The sequence below is a fragment of the Paroedura picta genome, chromosome 2 (genome assembly GCF_049243985.1).
Source record: "Paroedura picta isolate Pp20150507F chromosome 2, Ppicta_v3.0, whole genome shotgun sequence".
NCBI classification, from domain to species: Eukaryota; Metazoa; Chordata; class Lepidosauria; order Squamata; family Gekkonidae; genus Paroedura; species Paroedura picta.
This window is the reverse complement of record NC_135370.1, coordinates 55,318,432-55,343,354: the sequence shown is the minus strand read 5'-3', so window position 1 is coordinate 55,343,354 and position 24,923 is coordinate 55,318,432. Positions and strand designations below refer to the sequence as shown.

Here is a 24,923-nt window from a genome sequence, read left to right as displayed (position 1 = left end):
GTTTAACAGTTACCCTCTGTGAGTAGGTGAGCACTTCCAAATTGTGCAGTTCTGCCTCAGTGTAAGAGCCAGGGGAAATAATGCCCCGCTACAGTGAGACCGGTGAATTTGCGAATTATGTCAGGTTTGAAAAATTATTATTTTTAAAAAAGTCATTTTTCACTGGTGCAACTCGGCTGGATTTCTTAAGTAGCAGCAGCTCTTTTCTAGCCCACACAAAAAAATGGATCTTGTGCATGACAGCAGGGCGAGAGCTGAGGTCACCAAATAACTCATGCCTGCTTCACTGTAGTTCTGTCAGCTGAATTTTACCTGGCAGCCCCAAGGCTAAAAGGTACGGGGAGAGCAAAAAGCTGACTATCAAGAAAAGATGGTGGAAAGGATAAATTAATAGCTAGCATCTGGCAAAGTAGATTTAATTTGTTGTTATTGTCTTTGTCTGAAAGGGAAAGGCTCTGGAGGCCAATTTTTGTTTTGTTCCAGTGGAATGTGATTAATCTTACTGCATTCATAAAATTGTAGAACCTTAGCAAAAGAAGAAATAAGGAAACCATGAAACCTATAACCTTGGAAGAATCCCAAGGTAGGATCTCCCACATATATGATATTTGACAACTTTGAGAGCCATTCTACACCACATAAAAAAAATGAAATTCTTTTGTAAACACCATGTTTGTGGCATTTTGCACAACGTCGTGAGCATCCAATGTTCCAGCAGCAAACCAGCAGCTACATCCTCCATTTTAAAGCGCTTGCAGGGGAATCGCATAAACTGCATTCCCTTTGCCATCAAGCCACTTGCAAAAGACACGTGCATTACCAAAGTGGCCGAAGTAGCAAGATCTCTAGCTTCAGTGCCTGCCCTCAAGCCTGCTTCCCTCTCTCTTCATAGTTTGGTGTAGTGGTTAGGAGTGCAGACTTCTAATCTGCATGCCGGTTCGATTCTGCGCTCCCCCACATGCAGCCAGCTGGGTGACCTTGGGCTCGCCACGGCACTGATAAAACTGTTCTGACCGAGCAGTGATATCAGGACTCTCTCAGCCTCACCCACCCCACAGGGTGTCTGTTGTGGGGAAAGGAAGGGGAAGGCGACTGTAAGCCGCTTTGAGCCTCCTTTGGGTAGAGAAAAACGGGTAGAGAATCTCCTCCTCCTCCTCTTCCCCCCCCCCTCCGCCTGGAATACCAAATAGGCACACAATCGCCCAGACAGAGCACAAAATAATGTTTTCCCCACCAGTTTTGCCCATAAGGCATACCTCTTCCCCACAACCCCCCCCCCCCATTTTTTAAAAACTTCAAGGCTCCTGATTGCAAGAGGGCTTCCAGTAAAAGTGGCCCTATGCATCTATGAGTAGATGTATACACCATTAAACGCATATGTCTCATTTAAAAAAAAGAAATTAGCTCGCATTGTTGTCCCTTTAAAAGAGGGAGAAAGCTGATTGCTTGCCTGTCTTGATTGACAAGTGGAAGAGAGGATCGTGTATAGCTCGTTCCCCTCTTCCTGCCATTTCAAGCAGGCATGCGAAATGGCAGGAATCACAAGATGGCAGCAGAGGAACCAGCAGGTGAGGAATTCCTGGAGGTGCAGGGTTTTTTAACGTTATGCCATTTTGATGGCATAATGCTAATTTTTTTTACTGAGCAGAATTTCCCTAATTATCCAAAGTTTTAATGCTGGAAACCATGTTAGTCTGTAAAATACTACTGTTCCATCACATATCAATCTTTATCTCTTCTTCTGGTGTACCAGAAGTTAAATAACAGAATCCTGGTCTTCTGCATGTCTTGAATATAGCACATCATGCTGAGGGTTCTGCATATGATTCAAGTATAAAATTCAAGCTATATACTCTAAGCTAAAAGGCATTATTTCCCCTGCTGCAGTTGCCTGTGATGGCTTCCCCTAAAGCTGTGGTCCTCAACCCCCGGGCCGCAACCCAGTGCCAGGCCTCAAAGGCCTTGGCGCCAGGCCGCAGCTCCCTCTTCCCGCCCCCAGCGGGAAGTCTGCGTCTGCGTGTTTGCGCTGGGGCTGCCGTGGGTGTGCGGGACCCCGGGACGCCCTCTCCCCCCACTCCGGCGCAGCGGTCCGTGGCAACCAGAAGGTTGAGGACCGCTGCCCTAAAGCGGTCTCAGATTGCAAATTGCAAACCTCACATGACTTACATGATTCCATGCCAGAAGCTTTTCCTGGGCACCCTGGGTCCCAGAGGGCTGTCAGGGGGCCTTTCTGGGCCTCCTGCAGTCCCCTCCTGAAGGCATACAGAGGCTTCCCCAGGAGGTAGCTCACTCCTCCATGGTATAGAGAAAGGCAGCATATAACCCAGAATGCTCTGGGCTTTGTGGGTAGGTCAGCCAGCTGCTTCTATGTTCTGAGAACCTGGAATGACAAGGGATTCACATGGAATTTTGTAGCTGAGAGTGGCAGTTAGAATGGCAGTGTGAGTTAGAACAGTGAAGTTAGTTAAGCAGAGTGAGAGAATCATGGAGCATGCTGAAATAGAGAAGAGGGACCAGTAATATTTTCCCTGAGGGAAATAGCTCTCAGGAAAAGGAGGTGGTCCCGATCCTATGTTTAAGAAGGAAAAATGGAACTTGTAATTTCCTGCCTTCAGAAACTTAAGTATTTGTGAAACAAAGAAGCTAATGCTTGTATTGTATATAGTTATGCAAAGCAACCTAATTTCTGTTGCTTGTTTACCTGCCAAGTTTAAACTTGATACCCATATGTGACCCATAGGAGTGAAATAAGCAGTTAATTTGTTTTGAATTAACACCAGCCTCTCATGTGCCATAATCTGACAGAACGCTATCATTAATTAGAGCCTAATTACCTGAGAGCCAGCTTGGTGTAGTGGTTAGGAGCAGTGGCTTCTGATCTGGTGAGCCAGGTTTGATTCCCTGCTCCTCCTCCACTTGCAGCAAGCTGGGTGACTTTGGGCTTGCCACGGTGCTGATTAAGCTGTTCTGACCGAGCAGTGATATCAGGGCTCTCTCAGCCTTACCTCCCTTGCAGAGTGTCTGTTGTGGGGAGAGGAAAGGGAAGGCGAATGTAAGCCGCTTTGAGACTCCTTCGGGTACAGAAAAGCAACATATAAGAACCAAATCTTCTTCTTCTTCTATTCTTTTCTCCACGATCTCCCACAGAATGCATGATAAGAAATGAGAAAACAGATCCATGGGACCCAATTCAGATCAGAACACCAGTATGTGAGGAGAGGGAGTGAATCCCAACTTGAAATGGCTTTGGGAGCAAAAGCATTAATTATGCATTCATTCCTAGGCTTTCCCAATGGGGCAAAGAGCAACCTCCAAGGCATACTGCCCCTCCCCAAGTGACATCATTCCAATCCAGGATGTGTACTTCAGTTTCTTTATGTTTGTTGAATTGTCCCTCTACTTTAGTTCTGTGCATGATTTACCAAGGAGTAAGTTGCATAGATCAATGAAAAAACAAGATCCAGACAAGTTGAACTCTTTCATGACCCGCTGATATCCATGAGTCACCCAAGTCATTAGAACATGCTCATCTTGGTTCTTTAAATGTTTTATTATAGTTATATTCTGATACTTTATTCTGATATTTCAGTATCCTTGATGATTTTTATAGGTATAAGGTATTGCTCACTAGTGTAAGAGACTCAGCTTGTATTGGGTCTCTTACATTTGTATTGCAAAAAGATGTGTATACAGACCAAATATTATATTGCAAAGGACTGTGTTTGTTGTCGGTTTCTCAAAAGGGAAGGAGATAGTCCATTAACTGCAATTATCAAACATCTTTCTCAGCTACAGTGTCAATAGAGAGAAGAGACCATTTTTGAGAAAGTGGTTTCTAGCGCTAATGCAATTAGAAGTTGATCTCTGCCTGCCAATTACTGAGCATATCCTTAAGGGTTCAGCTGCAAAGGTTTCTGGGAGAATCCAAACATTCCCTGCCTACTGTATTTTGTCACTTTTAACCTTAAAACATGCTTTACTGACATTTTGTAATTAATCTCTGAATCACCTTAGTGAAATATGTCTGTATTAATTATTCATTCCTCTGATCCATCAATTATTCATCCCAGAAGCATAAGGGAGATGGGCTATCCATTTCACCAGAGAGCGCACGGGAATTACTTCGGCATTTTGGGATGTCTCTTTCCACTTACTTGGGATTTAGATATTCACATTTAATAAATTGAATATTCCCAAACTCTGTGCAGTTGCATGGGGGGGGGGAATCAAATCAGGTCACAGGATTTATCATTCAGGGTTTGCATAGAAATTAGGCTATTAAAAATAAGTAAGCATATATGAGATAGATGTGTATGTTTAAATGATGGTGCAAGTTCTTTGGGTTTTGATTGTTGGCAGTTACTGGCTTTGCTGCTCAGTATGCTTCTTTGTTCATTGTGGTTTTAAGAAGTATATACTCTCTTTGGGCCCCGAGGTAATCAGTTCTCAAGCCAGAGATTGCTGTCACCCATCATGGGCACATGTCAATTATTCAACAAATCAGAAATAGGCATTCCCCTACGATTCATTCAGCCATTTCTTTCCACTCAGCCAACAGATTGTCCGTAAATGTTTGTGAGAGAGACGCTGCACAGACTGAAAAATCACAGTAGATTTCACTTGAGGGATGAGCTTATTAATATTACTTAAATGAAGCGGTTATTAACTCTGCTACACTTATTTGGTTCAGCTCAAATGGATTTGTTCTCACATGATTTGTATAGTAATTAATATCTAAACCCAATACATAACTCTTTGGCTGGATGTAAGCACAGCATGCACTCTTCCTAAATGAGACCAGCATGTATGAATGGGCACTGTGTGGGGAAAGCCAATATCCAGCACCTGAGGGTTTTCATGTTGTGCAATTCCACTATACACTAAAAAGGATGGTTGTTACTCCTGTACATTTTGACAGTACTAATCATCCTATTATACTAAGCCTAGGCAAACACCCTCAGATGAATATGATCAAGCCTGTCAGTATGGATCAAAGGCCAAAATAGACAATCCCATGGGATATCCATAAGCCACTATAGTTTTATTTTAATTAAAAACAGAAATGGATCAGAGCCATGTTGATGTCGAGATCAAATAGCCACTTTGGAGGATTGAATTAGATAAGGCAAAAAGGGGAGGGAAAGATACCACTACCATTCTACTGCCACAACATCTCAGGTTGACTATCATCTGCTACTAACATTTTTAAAAGGGCAAGTGATCTGATCATCGGTGATATCTCATTTGATCTAATTTGGAATCAAACATTAATGGTTCAACAACAGAAATCCTCAGTATAAGTCAATTACTTGCTGAAATCTACTCATTGAACTTTGTGGCTTATTTTGTGACTGTTTTGCCAAAGATCATCTAGTCAACTTCATGGACAGTGATTTGACCCAGGCCTATTATTAATATTACAATATAATGAATTGAACCTTTGAATTTGAATTTTCCTCAAGACCTGCACAGGTTAGACTTATGCAGTTGCCCAACTATCTGATAGTGCTTTTAAAGAGTTGGGTCCAAGTTCCCTTGGGCCAGCTCAGATTCCCCACAGTCACAGTCTTCTATAACAGTGGTCCCCAACCCGCGGGTCGCGGCCCGGTGCCGGGCCGTAAAGGCCTTGGCGCCAGGCCACGGCTCCTTCTTCCCTCCCCCCCGAAGCGAGAAGCTCGCCAGGCTGCGAGCAAATCGGCCGCCAAAGCGGTTGATTAGCCCGGCAAGCTTCTTGTTTCGGGAAGGGGGGGAGAGAAGCTTGTCGAGCCGCAAAATAATCGGCCGCTTTGGCGGCCGATTTGCTGGCGGCCCGGAGGGGCCGGGAGGGGGAGCCGTGGCCGCCGGCATGGTGGCGGCGCAAATGCGCGTGCGCGGACTGCCGCGCACACGCGTTTGAGCCCCTACCGGGCACAAACACACATGCGCTGCAGTCCGCCACGCGCGTTTGCGCTGGGGCTGCTGTGCGTGCGCAGACCCCCGGGCCACCTTCTCCCCCCCACTCCGGAGCAACGGTCTGCGGCAGCCAAAAGGTTGCGGACCGCTGTTCTATATGATAAAGAGGAAACCCAAACACACTCAAAATGTCACAATGGGGAGCATGGAAACAGCACTGGAGGGGGGGGGAGCTATTTTCCAATTTTTGGTGTTCCATGTGCAAAGAATAATCCATGTGGAGCCACAAAAGCAGAGGAATAACTCTCCTTTGTTTTTGTTTTTTTTCAAAAAGAAATAAACAAGCCTATCTCCATAATGGTTGCGCGGCTGTGGAGAACCTGAGTTCCCCAGAACCAACTCTTTAAAAAAGTTAACATATATTTTGGTCCCCAGAGAGTTGCAGAGTTGTATAAGAGCTGAAATAAATAAATAGGCTGTTCCTTTGTTACTAGAGCCCAGCTTCTGATTCTGAGCAATACTAACTGTGTAACACAACTGAAGACTTAACATGTCTGTTGTAAAGCTACAAATGAGAGCTTCCTGCCTCTTCTAAAAATAATTTTCATCTCTTGCCTGCTTTTTATTGTTATAGTTAAATGCTTGATCAATAAGAGATCTCCAGAGACTCAAGATATTTGGTAGTGTTTCAAAAATGACGGCATACGAGCCATTGTTGCCTCAGGTCTATAATGTGTAGCTCTGTCTCCTACAATAAATAAGGGTACAACAAGCTTAAACTAAGCAAAATGCTGAGTTTTCCATGTTTATGCATGAATGTAATCAGACACATCGAACTGATCTTCAGTAATGTCTTGAATTACGACTTCTCTCTTGTAATTGCAGTTAGGATCCAATTTAATATCAACTGAAATAAAATGAAATCAGCCTTTATGTCAGCTACAGCTTTGAATGAAGACTTGACTGATTAGTGCATTTATTATTTTGCTTGAACTAGAATGTTTTCCTGAAATTAAACCTAAGACTTTATTATTTCATTTGAATTAAAATAGATTTTGTATTTCATTGAAAAGATGCCGTAAGTGGATTTGAGCTACAATAAGGTAAAAATGATGGGGTAATCTATTACACAACATTGAATAAATTGTGAATTCATTGTGGGGGAGGTACTTCCTTCCCTTTTTGGAACTCCTATGATGAAGGGATCCTGCACAATGACTAAAAGAATAACACATTATTTACTAAAGGCAACTAGACAGAAATTTGAAGACCAAGTATATTATGTTCAAGTCATTATCTAGCATCTGATAGGGAATATTGCCCCCTTGGAGTTTTTTAAAATGGAAAGCATATTAAAAGTGCTGAGATCCAGAAGTTCCTAAAAATAGTAAAAGAAAAATGATATTCTAACATTTTCCCCTGAACACAAGGCCAGAGACCATTCCCTCTGAATATGGAATATGATGAAATCTCGCCTCTGATATTTGAGATGGGATGGCATTAAGGTGGGTTAAAATGAGTGTCCTAACAAAGTGAGGGGTGTTACGTATCTCATGTATAATGACAGAGACTAAGGTGGTAAGCTCCTTAAGTTACATAATCTATCTGGAAGCATAGATACATGACGGTGAATTGGATCTGAAATTCATTACTATGGAAACACCTTTCCAAAAACTTGAAAAATCACTGTTATTGAGTCATGTATATAAGGAGGCTCAAGCCTTTGTACCGTTCCTCTCTTTTTATCCTGATTTAATTTTGTATCTTTTTTTTGAGGTCTAGTAATGTACCTAGAACATATAGAACTGACCAGTTGACTGCAGCGTACTCCAAATGGTCCCTTCCAATTGTTGGGGCCGGGAGACTTTACCTATTTCATTACCCTGCTGCAGCAATTGCCCTTGTCAATTTACAGGAGGGTGACTATCACCTTGAGTCATCAGAATGGGAGAGATGTCCATAAATTCCTGTACAGAAATGCTCTTTATTAAATGTATGAAGTCAAAACCCACCAGGAAGTAATCAGTAACGTTTGCCCCCTGGCAGTAAAATTTTTAAACATTTCCCCTATGATCAATCTCTGTACATCCATTTAATTCGATGAATTCCCTTAATAAAGAACATTCAAAGAGACTCAGGCCTGCTCTGTTAATACAACTATTCTGTAATGACACTGAGGTCATCAAAGGGCAAGGCCTATCCTCTGTACTAAACCACAGCCAAGTAGCTGGTAAGATTTCATTATCACTACCAATTATGGGATTGAAGTCACCTGCTAAAATAACTATTGAATCTGGGAAAGACTCCATTAATTAATCATATATTCCAGTTTTCCACAGTATTGAGTTTTATTGCAACTGCAATAAAAAAGGGAGCTTCCAGTTTCTGGCTGAGAGGGATTAGAGGCTTGTGAGCTGTGCTCTGCTGAGAGGAAGTAGTTTCATTTTGTTTGACTTTAATTTTAGCTTCAATACATTTATATTTATATTTGTTTTGTTTCTAACTCCCTCCTTTTTCTGTTTTAGTAGGTGTGGGAAGAAGTAAGTGGTTTAACACAGTGGTCCCCAACCTTTTTATCACCGGGGACCACTCAATGCTTGACAATTTTACTGAGGCCCGGTGGGGGGGTAGTTTCAACCACTGCCCTAACGCTCTCTGACTCTGGTTGCTATGGTAATGTTTAAACATCCCTTCAAAATAAGATACAGACATGCCACAACTATGAACCTAAGGAACATTTTATTTTCATGGAAATTTTAACTCATGACAATGACAAATCAATGGGAACCCTGAGCTTGTTTCTCTGCAACGAGATAGTCCCATCTGGGAGTGATGGGAGACAATGACACCTGAAGTGAGCTGTAAAGGGCCGGGGGGGGGGGGGAGATGGCATCCTTGGCAGCCCACCTCCAATTAGTCGACGGACCACATGTGGTCCGCAGCCCACAGGTTGGGGATCGCTAGTTTAACAGGCAAGAACTCATTGAGAGTTGCAAGGAGTGTTTCTTTCTTTGCTTTGTTTTCTGTTGCTTGAACTTTTATTTTTACATTTACTGGCGTTTTGAATTTTTAATCTTATCTGTGTCTTTTTAGAAATTGCTAGTTTTGCCAGCCTACTGGCAGCAACAGTTCCTTTGTCATGTTCCCCCTCCCTGCTAAATAGAAAGGGCAGGGGGGGGGAGGGATTGCACAAAGGCTCTGGTTTACCTCTTTTAATCCCTCTATATATTCCATTTTTGTTTGGTTTCTATTTTATTTCATCCTTTTAATTGATTACAGTGACTCTTAAAGGATTTTAGTTACCATTCCAATACTGAGAAGACATCAGGTTTCCAGAGTGAGACAGTTTTAAAAGCAGCATCATAATTAGTACATTTACCTTTTTGTGCAGGGTGACACAAAAACATCCTTGCTTTATTTGTGTTTTCAGCCAGTTTGGTGTGTGTGTTCATTTTGTTTTAATGCATGCTTTTGGTGTGGATGGATTAGATGATCCTTCCTATTGTTCTGCTGCTATCTGTCTTTCCTGGCAGATTCACAAGACAAAGTAGGCTATCAGGCTGGTGGCTCACACTGGGCCATTGCTGTAGGTAACTCTGCTTAAGGCTCTTTTTGGAATCATGCTCTGTTAGGAGGCAAAATAAAATTCCAGCATGAGCCCATCCCCAGCAAATCCCCACTATCACCACCACTTTGGGGCTGTTATCCAAACCAATGGAGAAGGCTGGGGTATGAATGGTGAAATGAATAAATAAAATAAATAAGTATGAGACAGTCAATAGAGCTGTGCAGAGAGAGAGAGAGAGAGAGAGAGAGAGAGAGAGAGAGAGAGAGAGAGAGAGAGAGTGTACAATTTGAGTTTGAGCCAAATCGACCTGAGCAGTATTTCCTGAATCACCTGAATTGCAGGTTTGTTATTGGGATTCAAGTACAGCTTGGCTGAGGAGTGACATTTTTTTTGCTTTCTGAGCCATTTAAAGAGACCTAGCTCCCTTTAAATGCCTCAGGTCACAGCTTCCTATCAGCTAATATGCAGAGAGATTTCTCTGCATATCAGAGATTCCTGCAGATCAGCTGTTTGCCAAGCTGGGGAGGCATGAACCACCCACCCCCAGTTTAAGAAACAGCTAATCTGCTGAGATATATATCTCTCCACTGATCAGCTTTTTGGGGCATTTAAATGTCAATTTGCAGTGCACAGCCTGACAAACAGCAGAGGATCAGCTTTCTGGTAGGCTCTGTACTGGGGGAGAAGGCACACTGTGGAGGAAGCAAATAAATGGATGTAGGTCCATTTAAATATCTCCCCTGGACAGCTTTGCCGGATCAGACTAAAGTCCGGTCATATCAGGTTTCAGCAGGAGTAGCAAGCTGATTAACGTGGAGCCAGTCAGAAGGGAAGCAAAGTCAGAGAAAGCCAAATCACAAGCCAGAAGTCCAAAGCAGTTAGCCAAGGATAGTCCAAGCATCAAAGTCCAACAGGTCCAGCCCAAGGTCAGAAGTTCCAGGAGTCAATCAAGGTAGGTGTTAGCAAGGCAGCAATCTCTGTGCATGGTTGCATCCACATCTGTCTGCAATCAAAGAAGCCATTAAATAGTTTTTCATGCAGACATTAGCTCTCATCTCATGCAGACATTAGCTCTCATCAATCTCAGGCAGCACTGCATCTTTTAGTCTGAAAAATCACTTCTTAGATGCTGCCTGTGTTGTTCTGCTGGTGACAGCCTGGGTTCCTTCAAATGATCCCAGGCTGGGAGGCCAGGGCAGGCTGGAGGCTGAGGTGCTTCTTGTCACAGGGTATTGTGGTCAGCAGACAGGCTGGGTGCATATGTCATGTTTCAGCAGCTTGCTGGTCTGGAATGCAAGGTGATGTTCAGGTGGAGAGAAGGTTTTTCTAAATCACAGTCCTTTTCAGTCCCACATCTAAGAGCCAGGGGATGGCTGTCAGACAATCCAAAGTCACGGTGCCAGGTGGTGGTCATATCCAGTCCAGTGTCAGGGTCAGGAAAGCTGACTGGCAAGGATCCAGGCAGAACTTAAGCAAGGAGGTTAGCAAACTGAAGTGCTCAGTTGTTTCCACCAAAACTACCACCCTTGCCAACTTTAAATACCTAAGCATTCTTTTCAAGTCTCCTCTATATTTTATGTATTTTTACTAAATTGTTAGCCACTGAGAGCCAGCCTTGCTGAGAGTGGTGGCTAATAGGTAGAATTATAAACAAACTAGTATCGAAGCCCATTTTAAAAATGGGCTTTGAAAGGGGTGGCAGACAGGAGGGCATGAGAGAGTGGCCACGGCTCCCTTTGGCCAGCAAAGCAGGCTAATGGGAGTGGAAAGCACCCCCTACGGTGGCAACTTGGCTTTGCAGTCCGCAGGGAGGCTGCAAACTCACCCCCCCCCCCGCTCCCTCTCAACAAAAGCATACCTGCGGGCTGCAAAGCCCTGTTGCTGCCTCTCTCTTCGTGGACATCAATGGAGGCCGCAGCCACAAGGCTTCTAGCAGGTAAGGAGAGAGGGTGGGAGCTGGAGGGGGAGGGCCAATCAGGGTGGACCTGGATGGACAGGGCCCTGGACAGTCTCCTCCCAGGAGGCTGTTTCCCAAATATATAAGGGAGTGAAATAGTGTTAAGGATAAACAAACTGACAAACAAACAAATAAATAACTTGGTTTAATAAGGTATTTTTGATATTTTTAGAATTAGTTTTGATTGTAGCTTAGTCCTTCCTAGGGTCTGAAAAATGCCAGATCTCTCAGCTAGGTTAAGTTCCCCCAGACAGATATTTTCCATTCAGTAATGGATATAAAAATACATACTGGGAAGAATTTAATTTAGAAGTGATTGGGCAAAAGGGTGCATGGAAATATTGAAAAGAATTTAATTTATGAGCAGCTAGGGCAAATGATACATGAAGATTCTGGAAAGAATTTAATTTAGAAGTAGTTGGCTCAAAAGCCCCTATGTTTCAAATTCCATTTCTCATTTGTAGGCCTGGAAGCTTAAAAAAAAACCCACTATGTCTGCAGGAAGGTTTTCAAAACAATCAGATATCTTTTTGCTGAGTTTTTTAGACTGTACTTTGAGGAAAGTGTTAACATCATGAGTTCAACATGTTTTTTTCCTTAATTTGATGATTTGGCTGTGCTACTTCCTTTTGGCCATTGAAACATATAATCATATGTTTGTGATATACTGTAGCTTGGTAGACTTTTCAAAGAAAAAAAGATCCCTGGGCCAATGTTTTGTTTTTGTTTTAATTGGAATTTATCATGCCATGCTTCCCCCTGGATATGTCAGAGGCTTTTTCTACAGACCACGGGGTAGGCGGTGGGCGGTGGTTTATATTTAAGAAATGAATAAGGTCAATGCTGTCTTTTTTCTTCCTCCTTTAAAAAAAAACAGTTTATCTCATTCGGTGTTATTTTGGGGGCCTTTAAAAAAATTAGGCTACCACTTCAGCAAAAAGTAGATTTTCTTTTACTGTTTGCTGTTAAGGGGTGTACATTTGGCTTGGAGGAACTGAGAAAAAAACTGAATCAATGACAATTTGTCCCCCCCCCCTCCAAGTCCTTAAGTTGAGCCGAGACCTAAACTTCAATGAGCTGCTGAACCTATTTGGCTTTTGATTTGGAGTCCCAAATCACTGCCTGAAAAACAGCTAATCTGTGGAGAGAGGTTTCTCTCCATGGATCAACTGTCACCCTATGCCCCTCACAGGGCCCTACGCTCTGCGGGCAAATATTTGTTGGTCATTCCTGGCCCACAGGAAGCGCGTCTGGCCTCAACCAGGACCAGGGCCTTTTCAGTCTTGGCCCCCACCTGGCAGAATGAGCTCCTGGGAGAGCTACGGGCCCTGCGGGAGCTTTCAGTGTTCTGCAGGGCCTGCAAGATAGAGCTCTTCTGCCAGGTCTATGATTGAGGCCAGCACACTAAGGAAGATCTACTGACCCCCCCCTCCCCCCCAGGATAAAACACTATCTGCATGTGGAGGACTGAGAGTCATCGACCCTTCCTTTCCCCCCCTAGGGGATAAATAAACTTGAACAGGAAATTTAATGATTCTAGCATCTCTTGGGATAGTTTTGAGAACTTATTGGCTGCTGCATCTTGTACTTTTACTGTTGTATTGCTGTCTGTGGTTTTAATGGGTATTTTATTGGGGTTTTAAACAGACTTTTATAACCCGCCACGAGCCGTATGGGAATGGCAGGTAAGAAATCTAATAAATAAATAAACTGTTTTCTTGGTTGTGTAGGGACAAACTGTGATGAAGGTTCTCTCTGTGGAACAGTTGGGTCATTTAAATGCTTCAACCCACAGCACACTGCCTGATAAACAGCTGAGGAATAGGTGTTTGTCAAGTTCTGCTCTGTGGGAAAAGCATTTAAATGGACTCTGTGGGGAAAGCATTTAAATAGGTCTATTTAAATGCCTCTTCCTGTGTGCCTTCTCCCAAGCAGAGTCCACCAAACAGCTCATCTGATGTTGTGGGTCAGACTCAGGCTAGTGGGTACTCCTCATAAGAAGAGCTGAGCAATGAGAACTCAGCCCAGGCAGAAACCCAAGTGGGTGAGACTCAAGACTAAAAACTGGCAGTGTCTGCAGAAGTGTCATGAGCCAACTGTTGCCAACTGACTCTTCCAAGGATGAGCTGAGCTGTGAGGAAGCAGGGAGCTTTAAGAGAAGGCAGTTCAACCAGAGACCACAGAAGATCAGGTGGGAGAGCCAGAAAGCAGGCCAGCATCACCCCAAGATGTGCCATCTAGAGAGCAAGCTGAGCCAGGTGTGTCAGCAGAAGCAGTCCCACCACACCATTGGCTTTGCTCCAAGCCAGTTGGGTCATCTCAGACAGTGTAGTCATAGAGGGCTAGATGGTTGGAGGCAGAAATCATGCCTCATGAGATATCAAGGTTTGATGATTTATGACATTTGGCATTTCCTCGGCACCCTATATCCTAGATGGCCAGCAGGGAGTTGTTTCTGGGCTTTCTGCAGCCTCCCAGCAAAAGAAGGCTTGTGGGGGCTGCCCCACACCATACCATGTCCTCCAAGTTGAAAGAGGCCTAGAGGCCATGGCAACTTTTGGGCAGCAAGGTATGCTCTGAAGCTGGTTCCTCATTCACCTAGCAAACCTCTGAAACTGGCAGGAAGTTGGTCGAAAGCTAACCTTGTTAACTTCATCCTGGCTGAGGGCTGACTCCTAATTGGGGCAGACTACCAGGGCAGGACATTCCTGGATGAGGAACATCCCTTATTCAACATTCCTATGGTAGAGGTATTTCCTCTGCACCCTGGATCCCAGAGGGCTGGCAGGGGGGCATTTCTGGGCCTTCTGCAGCTGCCTACCTCCACAAGGCATGCAGAGGCTTCCCCAGCCCCCCCCCTTGTCTTCTGAGTTGAAAGAGGCCAGGAGGCCAGGGCAAGTTAATGGCAGCAGTGCATGTTCTGAGGCTGGCTCTTCTTCCACCCATCAAACGTTTGAAACCGGCAGGAAGTTGGAGATGGTCTTAGTAGACCATACATTGAACATGGGTCAGCAGTGTGACTCAGTGACAAACTGGAACACGTCCAGAGGAGGACAACGAGTATGGTGAGGGGTTTGGAGACCAAACCATATGAGGAAAGATTGGGGGAGCTTGGTCTGTTTAGCCTGGAGAGGAGACAACTGAGAGGGGATCTGATAACCATCTTCAAGTATTTAAAAGGGTGCCATATGGAGGATGGAGCAGAATTGTTCTCTCTTGCGCCAGAGGGACAGACCAGAGAGAATGAGATGAAATTAATTCAAAAGAAATTCCATCTGAGCATGGAGAAGAAGTTCCTGACAGAGTGGTTTCTCAGTTGAACAGGCTTCCTCGGGATGTGGTGGGTTCTCCATCTTTGGAAACTTTTAAACAGAGGCTAGATAGCCATCTTACAGAGAGGCTGATTCTGTGAAGGCAAAGGGGTGGCAGGTTACAGTAGATGAGCGATTGGGATGTGAGTGTCCTGCATAGTGTAGAGGGTTGGACTAGATGACCCATGAGGTACCTTCCAAGTCTATTATTATATGATTCTATGGAGAGCTGATTCCTTATCAAACCATTCCTCCTGATAGGGTCTAAACTACCTTGGTGGGCAATTCTTGAATGAGGACCAATCAGGTAGTGGGTGAGCAGTCAGTTTGGGTTTTATATTGTTTACTGATGATGATTATTTGTGACATGATCATTCCTGTTAAATAAAAAGGACTTTTTATTCATTTATCCACTTCATTTCTCTGCAGAGAAAAACAAATACTTTGGAAATTCTTTTACTTTTTAGGAAGTACTAAAGGAACCAAAGCATCTATGGAAGACTGAACCAGAATTTAGCCTGTGTCATATTTCACCCATCAAACTGTCAGTTAATTTCACACTGTGGAATCTTTATGATTTTTTTCATCGTTTTAAGTTGTATATACAAAGATACCACTTGGAGCTGGCACCTTTTGAATTGTAACAAGGAATATTTCATTTTAAAGTTATGAATGAAAAATATTCAGCAATTTCATTGGACTATATTTCATTCATTTCTACACTAGTCCCAATTAGTTATGTGTATTCAGTTTACCTGAACTGAAAAAAAAAATACTGAGAAAAACCTTACAGGTATTGTTTCAGTATTTTCTAAGCTGAATATAGATTCTCTAGAGCAGGGGTAGTCAAACTGCGGCCCTCCAGATGTCCATGGACTACAATTCCCAGAAGCCCCTAATATAAGAAAGTAGGAGCACCCAGAGCAGGCCCCTTGAATATGACAGTAGTGGCCAGGCAGGTTCCTCATGGATAGCCACTCGGATTCCCCTACCCCGGAAACATTCACCAGATGTTTGGAAGCTGTGGCTGAATGGCTCAAGAAGACAGAGGTCTTGTAGTTGAGTCGTAGTCCAACCAGTTAAATCTTGCAGCATTCACCAGCTTATCCAGCAAGGAGGCCTGGGTCTAAGAACATCTCCATTTTCTAAGCCTGAATATAATGCCATGCAGAACAGGTGATTCCTTAAATCTCAGATCAGTAGCATCTCTGTCTTGTCTGAATTACACTTTAGTTTTTTAGTCTTCATCAACTCAAGGCAGATAAGACTAGCTGTTAGTTATTTGGATGTCCTGGGTTCAGGGTATGCTTCTTTATGGAACACTGTTACAGAATTGGTCAAATCAATGTTTAAAAGATGAAAAGGAAGAGTGAAAATGTCACTTAGGACTGCATTAGATCAAATAAAACTTGTGTTGGTATCTTAAAGATAGTATGCCCCCTCCATCTAAAGACACATGAAGTATAAACTCTTACAATTGAATTATGCACCAGAATGCATGCTCATTACTAGTCTATTGTTTAAAATCCATCTTTACAGTTAGTCTCAACTGCTTTTTATTGTGGCATTTCCCTTCCAAACCCAGACTGTAATATACTAAGTAGAGTTATATCCTTTGAAATCCATTAAAGTCAATGGGGTTTGAAAGGTGTAACTTTGGTTAGGATGGTGGTGTAAGAGAACTACTGCTACTATATTTAACTTTGATCCCATAGAGCTTCTCTTATTCTGTTTTAAATGTATAACAGTGGCATAAATTCTTGAAGTGTATGCACTCTGAAAAACAGGTGGAATAATAGCTTATGTTCCCCATTCAATTGAAAAATTCTAAAAGTCATTATTCATGTCTGACATTTCCTTTACAAGGCAATATTATTTCTTTTATAAGACACACTGTTTAAACCAATTGTATAATGTATCCATATATCTTCAAAATATTAGTATGATGAAGATTCTGCAAGAGACACAAGCAACACCTAACTTCTAAAATACGGAATGCCAACTTTATAATCCCCTGCCACATCTCTGCTTCCTGGCCTGGAAGCCTGTTCTATCCATAGTTCATCCAAATGAAGACTTTATAGGTTATTTAGACAAAGCTAGGTGAGATCACAAACCTGTTTCTGGAATGTACCATAACAGAATGAGTGTGGGTTATCAGAATAGAATTTTCTTCTACATTAACAAAAAAGATCCATGAATGTATAATACAGAAAGAAAATAAAATAATTTATTCTCAGCAACATACACGACTTTGAACGGACATGTTTTCCCCTTTGCACTGAGATGGCATGAGAACAATCAAAATGCTTTTAAAACTGAAGACCCCTCAGGGAACAGGGCCCAGGTTCCTGAGGGTAATGAATAGATTAATACAAGGCCACAGCAGGACAGCTCCTATATTAAGCAGAGAGGGTTGAGAAAGACCTGACACGCAAATCCCACAAAACAACTTATTTGCAGAGACAGAGAATTCACAAGAACGTGGGCGTGGCCCTGGAGCTCCTTTGCACAGTGTTCAAGCTGGGTGCTCTGAGGAAGGTACTGAGAGGGCACAGTTTGGTATTGCCTTTTCATGGGCCGCAGAGAAACGTTGGAGGGTAGAGTTCTAGAAGTACCATATCTGAAGCATAACTGTCCGGACGTGTACAACGCAAGCAAAGCACTAGCCTAATTTCAAAGGGGAGAACAAATGTTGGGCTCAGAACCTTTCATTGTATCCTTCAGTCTGCTACATGTTTACATCCGCCCTCGCAATAGGCCTCGCTGCACCCGCCCCGGAGCAGGGCGAGGACCGCCAGAGTGAGCATGGGAAGCAGGAACAACTAGAAGCTCGGAAGGAGAAGCAGCGAGAGCTCATCTTGGAGCTGAAGGCCCAGCTCGATGACCTGGAGACATTTGCCTACCAGGAGGGCAGCTATGATGCATTGCCCCAGGCCATGGTCCTGGAGAGACAGCAGGTGATCATAGAGGAGCTGGTCAAGAAATTGGATATGAACTTGAGCGAGGACATTGCTTCGCTGTCCCCAGAAGAGCTGCGCCAGCAGGTGGATGTTGCTGTGGCACAGATTGTCAACCCAGCGCGTGTGAAAGAGCAGCTTGTAGAGCAGCTGAAAACACAAATTCGGGACTGTGAGATGTTCATCAGTTTCATCCAAGAGGAAGGCAGCAGCCCGGGCCAGCCAGCCGGTGGGCCTAGCGAGTGTTCTGTTGTATAATACACACACACACACACACACACACTTATAATACAGGTTTCTTCCCCAAATAGTATCCAAAAGAGTTTACAATATTTAAATACTGACAGTTACCATAAAACAAAGCACAAATAAAAGCACATGCCAGAATAAATAACCACAGTTGTCCTCTCCAAGTCAAATGCCCTTCTCAATAGTCTGTTGTGGCAGACCTTTATGAAGACCATGAGAGTGGGAAGCTATTCTATAACACATGGCTGACAACAGAAAAACCCAAGATCATTCAGTTCCCCCTTTGTTATCACACATTTCCAGGAGCGGAGAGAATAGTCACTACTGAGATGAACAAGTTGCTATGTGAGTTCACACTGGGAGATCTGTTTCTCCAAGTATTTGGGTTGTCAAGGGCTTTAAAGGTAACAACCAGAATCTTGATCAGAATGACTAAAAAGGGTTGTCAGCCTCCAGGTGGGTCTGAAAATCTCCTAAAATTGCAAATAATATCTAAGTGACAGAGATCCATTCTGCTGGAGAACATGGCTGCTTTAGAGAGTGGATTTTCTGGCATTCTACCCTGATGAAGTCCCTCCCAGCCACGAACCCTGACTTCCTCAGCCCCCATCCCCAAAATCTCTAGACATTTTCCACTCCAGAGTTGCCAGCCCTATTTACAAACCAGTAAGTAACCCCTTCATGAGCCTCTTGTGGCGCAGAGTGATAAGGCAGCAGAAATGCTATCTGAAGCTGTCTGCCAATGAGGCTGGGAGTTCAATCCCAGCAGCCGGCTCAAGGTTGACTCAGCCTTCCATCCTTCCGAGGTTGGTAAAATGAGTACCCAGCTTGCTGGGGGGTAAACGGTAATGACCAGGGAAGGCACTGGCAAACCACCCCGTATTGAGTCTGCCATGAAAACGCTAGAGGGTGTCACCCCAAGGGTCAGACATGACCCAGTGCTTGCACAGGGGATACCTTTACGTTTACTTTTAAGTAACCCCTTCATAGCCTCAGGGTCCTCATATCTACAGACACCTTTTACAATATATTTGTTACACTTAACCTGCTCCTTCCCTGGGTCACTGGGCTTAGGGTGGCTCAAACATTCCATAAAATAATCTATAAATAGAGATAAACACATTTACAAAACATAAATTACGATCAGTAAAATAGCATCCATCTCAGATATCAGAAAAGAGCTTGAGCTTTTCTTCTGTTCTGCCACAACATCTTTGCTCATCTGAGCAGGGCCCTATGTGGGTGGAACCTAGAAAATCAGCATGATCAACAGTTGCCTGTACATATGTATCCTCTGTTGGAACCCCCCACTTATAGAATGGGGATCAGGAAGGCTCACAAGCTCCTGTCATTCCTCCAACTACGTAAAACAGAATTGTTCAGGGTGGCCTTGTTATAAAGGACCCCCTCCTCTTCTCCTCTGACCTAGCCAGATCTTTCACCTTCCTCCCCCTAGGCCGATGCTCCCCTTTCAATTTGTTTTCCTTTGACCAACTGACTTGAATAGATTCTGCAAGTTTGTTAGACTTTTGCAAACAGAAATAAGCCTGTGATTTCCTAATTGATCCGGTATGGAAAAGTCTGTTATCTTAAAATGCTGTTGGTAAGGCAAGGGGTAAAAGGAATAGTGAAATAAGCTGTAGATTAGAGAGATTAGATCAGGAGAGTGTGAAATATTTGACAGCGTCCATTATAGATTAATCTTCTACTCATTTTTGTTTTATTTGCAAAGATAGGTTGGCTCCTGGGAAGCAGAACTATTTCTGCCAGCTCTTTCCTAATAAATATCAATGGGTTACACAGACAAAGGATGAAAAGGCCCAGAGACCAGGCATGTTTACCTAGAAGATCAGAGGCAAATCAAATAACATGAATAGACAGTGTGATGTGATACAACATTGAAGGGGTGGGGGGAGATGATACTGATATTTGAATTTGTTTTCAGTAATGCAATGCTAGCTATAATATATGCAGAAACAGAGGATGAAGTGAGTTGTTGGATTTTCTACTTTTTATATTTGGGGTGCTTCTGGGCACATTGTTCCCTGCATGGAAAACAGGGGCCAGAGAAAGGGAAATTAGCCTTTTTATGAGGAAGGATCCTATAGCTGGACACAGAAACCCACTTTCCCAGGAACATGATTGGTCTAAGATGTGAAGTTTGATTTTCACTGGCTGGTTTAAAGCTAATTGGTCTCAAACTTTAATGGGAAGAATGCTTTGATTAGGCTATTTTAAGGCCAGTCTACATGGGCACAAAGAGCCTGAGTGAGGCAACATGATCAACATACTTTAATTATGCATTGATACAAAAGCTTGGGTGAGTCAAGATAGTTCCTATGCTCATGTATCTGGATCTCCTGAGCATGCCAGCCTTCCCGAGTTCCTGAGCCAGGAGTCTGAATGTCACCACCCTGACGGGGCAAGTAATGGTGGTCCCCAGACCCAGCCCCTTGCAGAGGAAGAACAGCCTGCCAACACTGCTGGAATGCATTATGAGTCCCACCCAGGCCCCTGAAGATGAAGACGAGGTCTGTGCTCCTGCAGCACAGTGTGGAAACTTTGCCGCAAGAGGTGGGCACACTGCCAGGAGACAGGCTCCTCTTCCTCCCAGCGAGACCAACAGGGCAGCTGAGGGCCAGATGCCAGGGGTCCTGGAGTAGCAGAAGTAAAAGGAAAGACTCCCAGTGGCCTTGCAGCCTGTGGCTGATGGCTTGGCTGTGCATGGGAATGAGGTTGGAATGCCACAGCGTTAGGGAGGAGGGTAGGGTTAAAGGAAGCTTGGGGGTGGGGAAGCAGGGGGGAGCTGGATGAGGGAAGAGGGATAAAAGGAAGGGAGGAAACCAAAGGGGAGGGACAAGAGGAGAGGAAACATGAGTGAGAAGAGTTGGAAGCACTCCCCCCCCAGGCAATGATGAGGCCCACTCAAGAAGCGTGGTTGAAAAAGAGCCACAGATTGCTGCTGCAGAAAGGTGTCTTGACAGGCCCAACATTGGAAGAGACCTGAGAGGCTGGTGAGGAGGGAAGACTGTCAAGGAGATAGGGCCCATGTGAACCAAGGTAACACAGCCTTCAGTCTGCTTCCTGGATAGGTTGGTGAAGTAACCCTCACCCCCACCCCCATGCTGCTATAAATCAGCCTTCAAAGACTTCTCACCCCAGGGGGTACTGCAATCTCATCTGATGCAGAAATCTTTTTCTAATAACTACAGTCAAAGGCCCGGATCTCCTGGTGGCACTCCCACATTCTGAAACAGAATAGAGTGTGAATTAATAACCTGAGTGGCATTCTTGACTGAGTAAAAAAAGGCAAAAGATAAACTAAGCAACTTTTTTGGGATAAGCAGAAACCTCTGGGATATGGCAGGATATTCCAGTGTTGAAAAGTCTTTTGTTATTGAGAATGAATGAAGTCTTACTATTATTGAGAACCCTGAGCTGGGGAGATTGCAGTGAATCAGTTTTAATGCCTGCACATCCTACCTATTCTCTGCGCTTTTATGGCTGTAGCCAGGCTCCTTGATGAGACCCCCTACGTTTCATATCCCTTGTCATTTAGGCTCTAAAAGGTTCTTCCACAGCCTCCAAACATCTGGCCAAAGAATCTGGCCATCAACAGATGACTGTCCATCAGCGGATATATCTGGATGTCATAAGCATACTGATAATATGAGCCCCAAACTCTGGAACAGCTGGATATATAAATAAATTATAAATAAAATTGGAGATAGAACAACTCTGTTTGGAACCTCACACAAACAGGCATGTCTGTGACCTTCGAGAAAAGATTGCAGCCATTCAAGGACCATACCTTGAACCTCCACATTGGTTGGGGAGCAGCATAGAAACTGTGACTGTGTACAATGCTGCAATTAGATCTAATAACAGCATTGCCAACCCAGCTAGATCCAACTGTCTCCAAAGATTGTCCGAGAAGGTGATTAGAACTGTCTCCACCCCATACCCAGGGGGTAATGCTTCTGAGTCTAACTTAGGAGATTCTCACTTAGGGAACTGTGTATAATTCTTATCCTAGCACTCATAAAGACTTGAGCAGGTAGTCTCAGATTTCTGTGCAGAACTAGCATGGCCATCACAAATAGTGCTGTCTTTTATGTTGCCTTTCTACAGTGAATTGGAGTAAGTCAAAAGATATTTCCCCCTGAATTTCCTGTTGTCTTGCTTCCAGTTGTGAAATACGGCTTTCAGTGGGGAGCATAAGAAGTTACTCTATTGTCAGGATCTTTACACTCTTTGGAAGAATTAAAAATACAAACACAAAAAAATGCTTCTCTTCGAGTCTAATATTGTCACATTCAGCAGTAAGCCTATGTGACAAACAAATGCATTCTTTAGATCACAACTATAAAGAGCCCTATACAATCAAAGAGATTTCTTAAAGGTAAGATCTGAATGCTATGTAGGCTAACCAGCTCACAAACTGTAATACAACAAAGTCACTACGAAAAAAACAAGGCTTCATTAAAAAAATACTATATTCCAGACTTGGGGTCAACAAGATCAACTAATTCTTCTGTGTTGTTATGTGCGAAGTCGTGTCCGACCCATCGCGACCCCATGGACAATGATCCTCCAGGCCTTCCTGTCCTCTACCATTCCCTGGAGTCCTTTTAAGTTTGCACCTACTGCTTCAGTGACTCCATCCATCCACCTCATTCTCTGTCGTCCCCTTCTTCTGTATAAAAGAATTTACTGTGGCTCTGCCTAGATGTAGTGTTTGACTTGCATAAACATTAAAGTACTATTTCCATGGGAAGAATGTCACTTATCATGCTGGGTTTTCCATGAAGTTGTGAACATGCTGCCGCCAAACACTGGACAGCTGTGCACTCTTATTTAGTTGCAGGAAAAGCCCGCCAAAAGCCTATTCATATGCTGGTCTGTTAGCTGGAGTATAATATCTGTTCCTCGTGTATAGATTAGAAATGATTGAATTGAGGATATGAAACATCTATTACAGTCAGACTTCCCCAAGAGTATCTTCCAACAATAAGTTACACATTGAAGTTTGTGAACAGATGTAGAGAAATATAATGAAACCTTCCTTCCTAAAGGTGTTTAGGTACTCTCAGAAAAGATGAAAAAAACTACAGATACTGAGGGATTAAATGAAACAAACAGGACTCACTTGTTTATATGTATGTGTAGGCTTCTGATAGGAAGACTATTGGGGGGCAAAAAGGCTTGGAAATAAATTGTAGTTCCCATTTTGCAAATGCTTAATAGTCTTGATTATCCAGACTCACGAGGCCCTCAAAGAGAGGTGAAATCATGTAGATTCCCCAGTGAAGATGAGTAATTTTCAAATCACCCCTCAATTTCCACTATTTCCATGTCTATTCGTAAAATTCACTTTCACAAAAGCAGACATAGCAAACACGGCAAACCGCATTCATTTCTGCATTAAAAAAGAATGGATTCCCCAATATTGAATTTATTTGCATAGACTTAGTAGCTCACAGGCGATCATCTTAACACCGCCCGTGGCGCCGCGGGCGCCATGGACTAAATAAAAGGATAAGGGGTTCTGGGGTGGGATGTGTCCGGGATGAGGAAGGGTCCGAATTGGACCCTTCCTCTGGACAGACAATCGGAGGGACCAATTGGCAGGCGCACAGCGCCTGCCAATTGGTCTCTCCGATTCCCAGCCCCAGCAACTGCGAGCCGCGCGGCTCGCAGTTTCTCCTTTGCCACCAGCCTGACGCCCGAGGGCCGCTTCGGCCGCCCCGCCTCAGGAGACAACACCTCGCCACCGGCCCACCCAGCCTCGAGCAGCTGCCGGCCTCCACTGCACCAGAACCAGCAGAGCTGCCCCGACACAGCAACGAGCACTGCCATCACCAGCCCCGCTGACGAGCATGCCCAACATCGTTTCCTCCCTACCCTGCAACGACTCAGGTAGGGCCCACGCACGAGGGAGACCTCAAGGAGCCGACGGGTGACGGGGGAGGGTCTCAGGCTGCACAACCACCCAACCCAACTCCATAGGCCCTCCGCTTGCCATTCCGCCCCCCCCCCCCAAACCGCCGCCTTCTATGCATGCCAGCATTGCTGGCCGGCCGCCTCCACTTGCCTTCCGGCCTCCCCTTTCAAAGCCTGCTCTTCAGCCCGCCCTTACCAGTGGGCTTTGAAGCCACGCTAACAAAATTCTTCCTGCTATTCTATCTTGAAGGGCAACAAGCAAACAGGTTAGGCTCCCGGGGCTGCTGCACAGCCATGGTCTGTCGCTCCATTTGAGAAACTCCTCTGCTCGGCCCCCACGTGCCTTCCTGGTCCGCTTTGAAGTCTCTTACCCGTTGAGAGCCAGCCAAGTTGTTTCAAAATCAGCTCTGGTTAATGCTGCCCCTCCCCCCATGCTTCAAGGCCATCTCTCTTGCCTCACCTTGGACTCAAGAGCTCCACTTGCAAGACCGGGACGCTGCTGGTTGCTGCTTTTTTTTTTTTCTCCAGCTCTCCGAGCTGTACTTTGCAGGCTCCCAGAAGAGGCAAACGGGCTGCTAATGAGGAGGCGGGGACTTCACAGCTACATGTGAGGAGGCTGCGATTTAACCCCCACTCCCCGGCCAAACAAACATACAATGACTTAAGTAAATCATTAACAGGGGAGCTGCCGGTTGCTGCTTCTTTATCTCTCTGCCTGGGAACTGTAGCTTGCAGGCTCCCGGGAGAAGCGCACGGGCTGCTAATGAGGAAGAACTACTTGAGAAGTTTCACGAAGCCTGTGGAATGTACTGTGTCCACCAACACCTTTTAGCAATCCTGTGCAGAGGTCTGGAGATGTCCCGAGCACAGCACTCATGGAGGGCTCTCCTGTGCCAAGTCTTCCTCTCTTGGGACATTCCCTTGAAAAGCCTGGAGGATTTCTGCCTGTAGCTTTCAGGCTGGCATACAAGACAGTAAGTTCTGTCCAAACCTAACATACCCCCCTCCCCAAGTCTGCAGAGAGGCCACCCACATCCACTCCT

General features: G+C 44.3%; 1 protein-coding gene and 1 long non-coding RNA gene across 6 annotated transcripts in view; one reads left to right on the top strand and one right to left on the bottom strand.

Moving 5' to 3' along the window:
• The window catches only part of LOC143829385 (uncharacterized), a 90,784-nt gene extending 66,311 nt beyond the window's left edge, over positions 1 to 24,473 (bottom strand). For 3 of the 4 annotated variants that reach the window (XR_013228139.1, XR_013228137.1, XR_013228136.1), the window contains exon 1: positions 24,341 to 24,470. This is a non-coding gene — a long non-coding RNA (uncharacterized LOC143829385). Of the gene's footprint in view, positions 1 to 24,340 lie in introns of all 4 variants that reach the window. The other variant, XR_013228138.1, reaches the window with a different exon arrangement.
• An 18-nt stretch (positions 24,474 to 24,491) lies between these two features.
• LOC143829384 (uncharacterized) overlaps positions 24,492 to 24,923 on the top strand; it is a 29,510-nt gene continuing 29,078 nt past the window's right edge. The window contains exon 1 of one of the 2 annotated variants that reach the window (XR_013228132.1): positions 24,492 to 24,854. The gene's annotated coding sequence lies outside the window, so the exon portion shown is untranslated. The remainder of the gene's footprint in view (positions 24,855 to 24,923) is intronic. The other variant, XR_013228135.1, reaches the window with a different exon arrangement.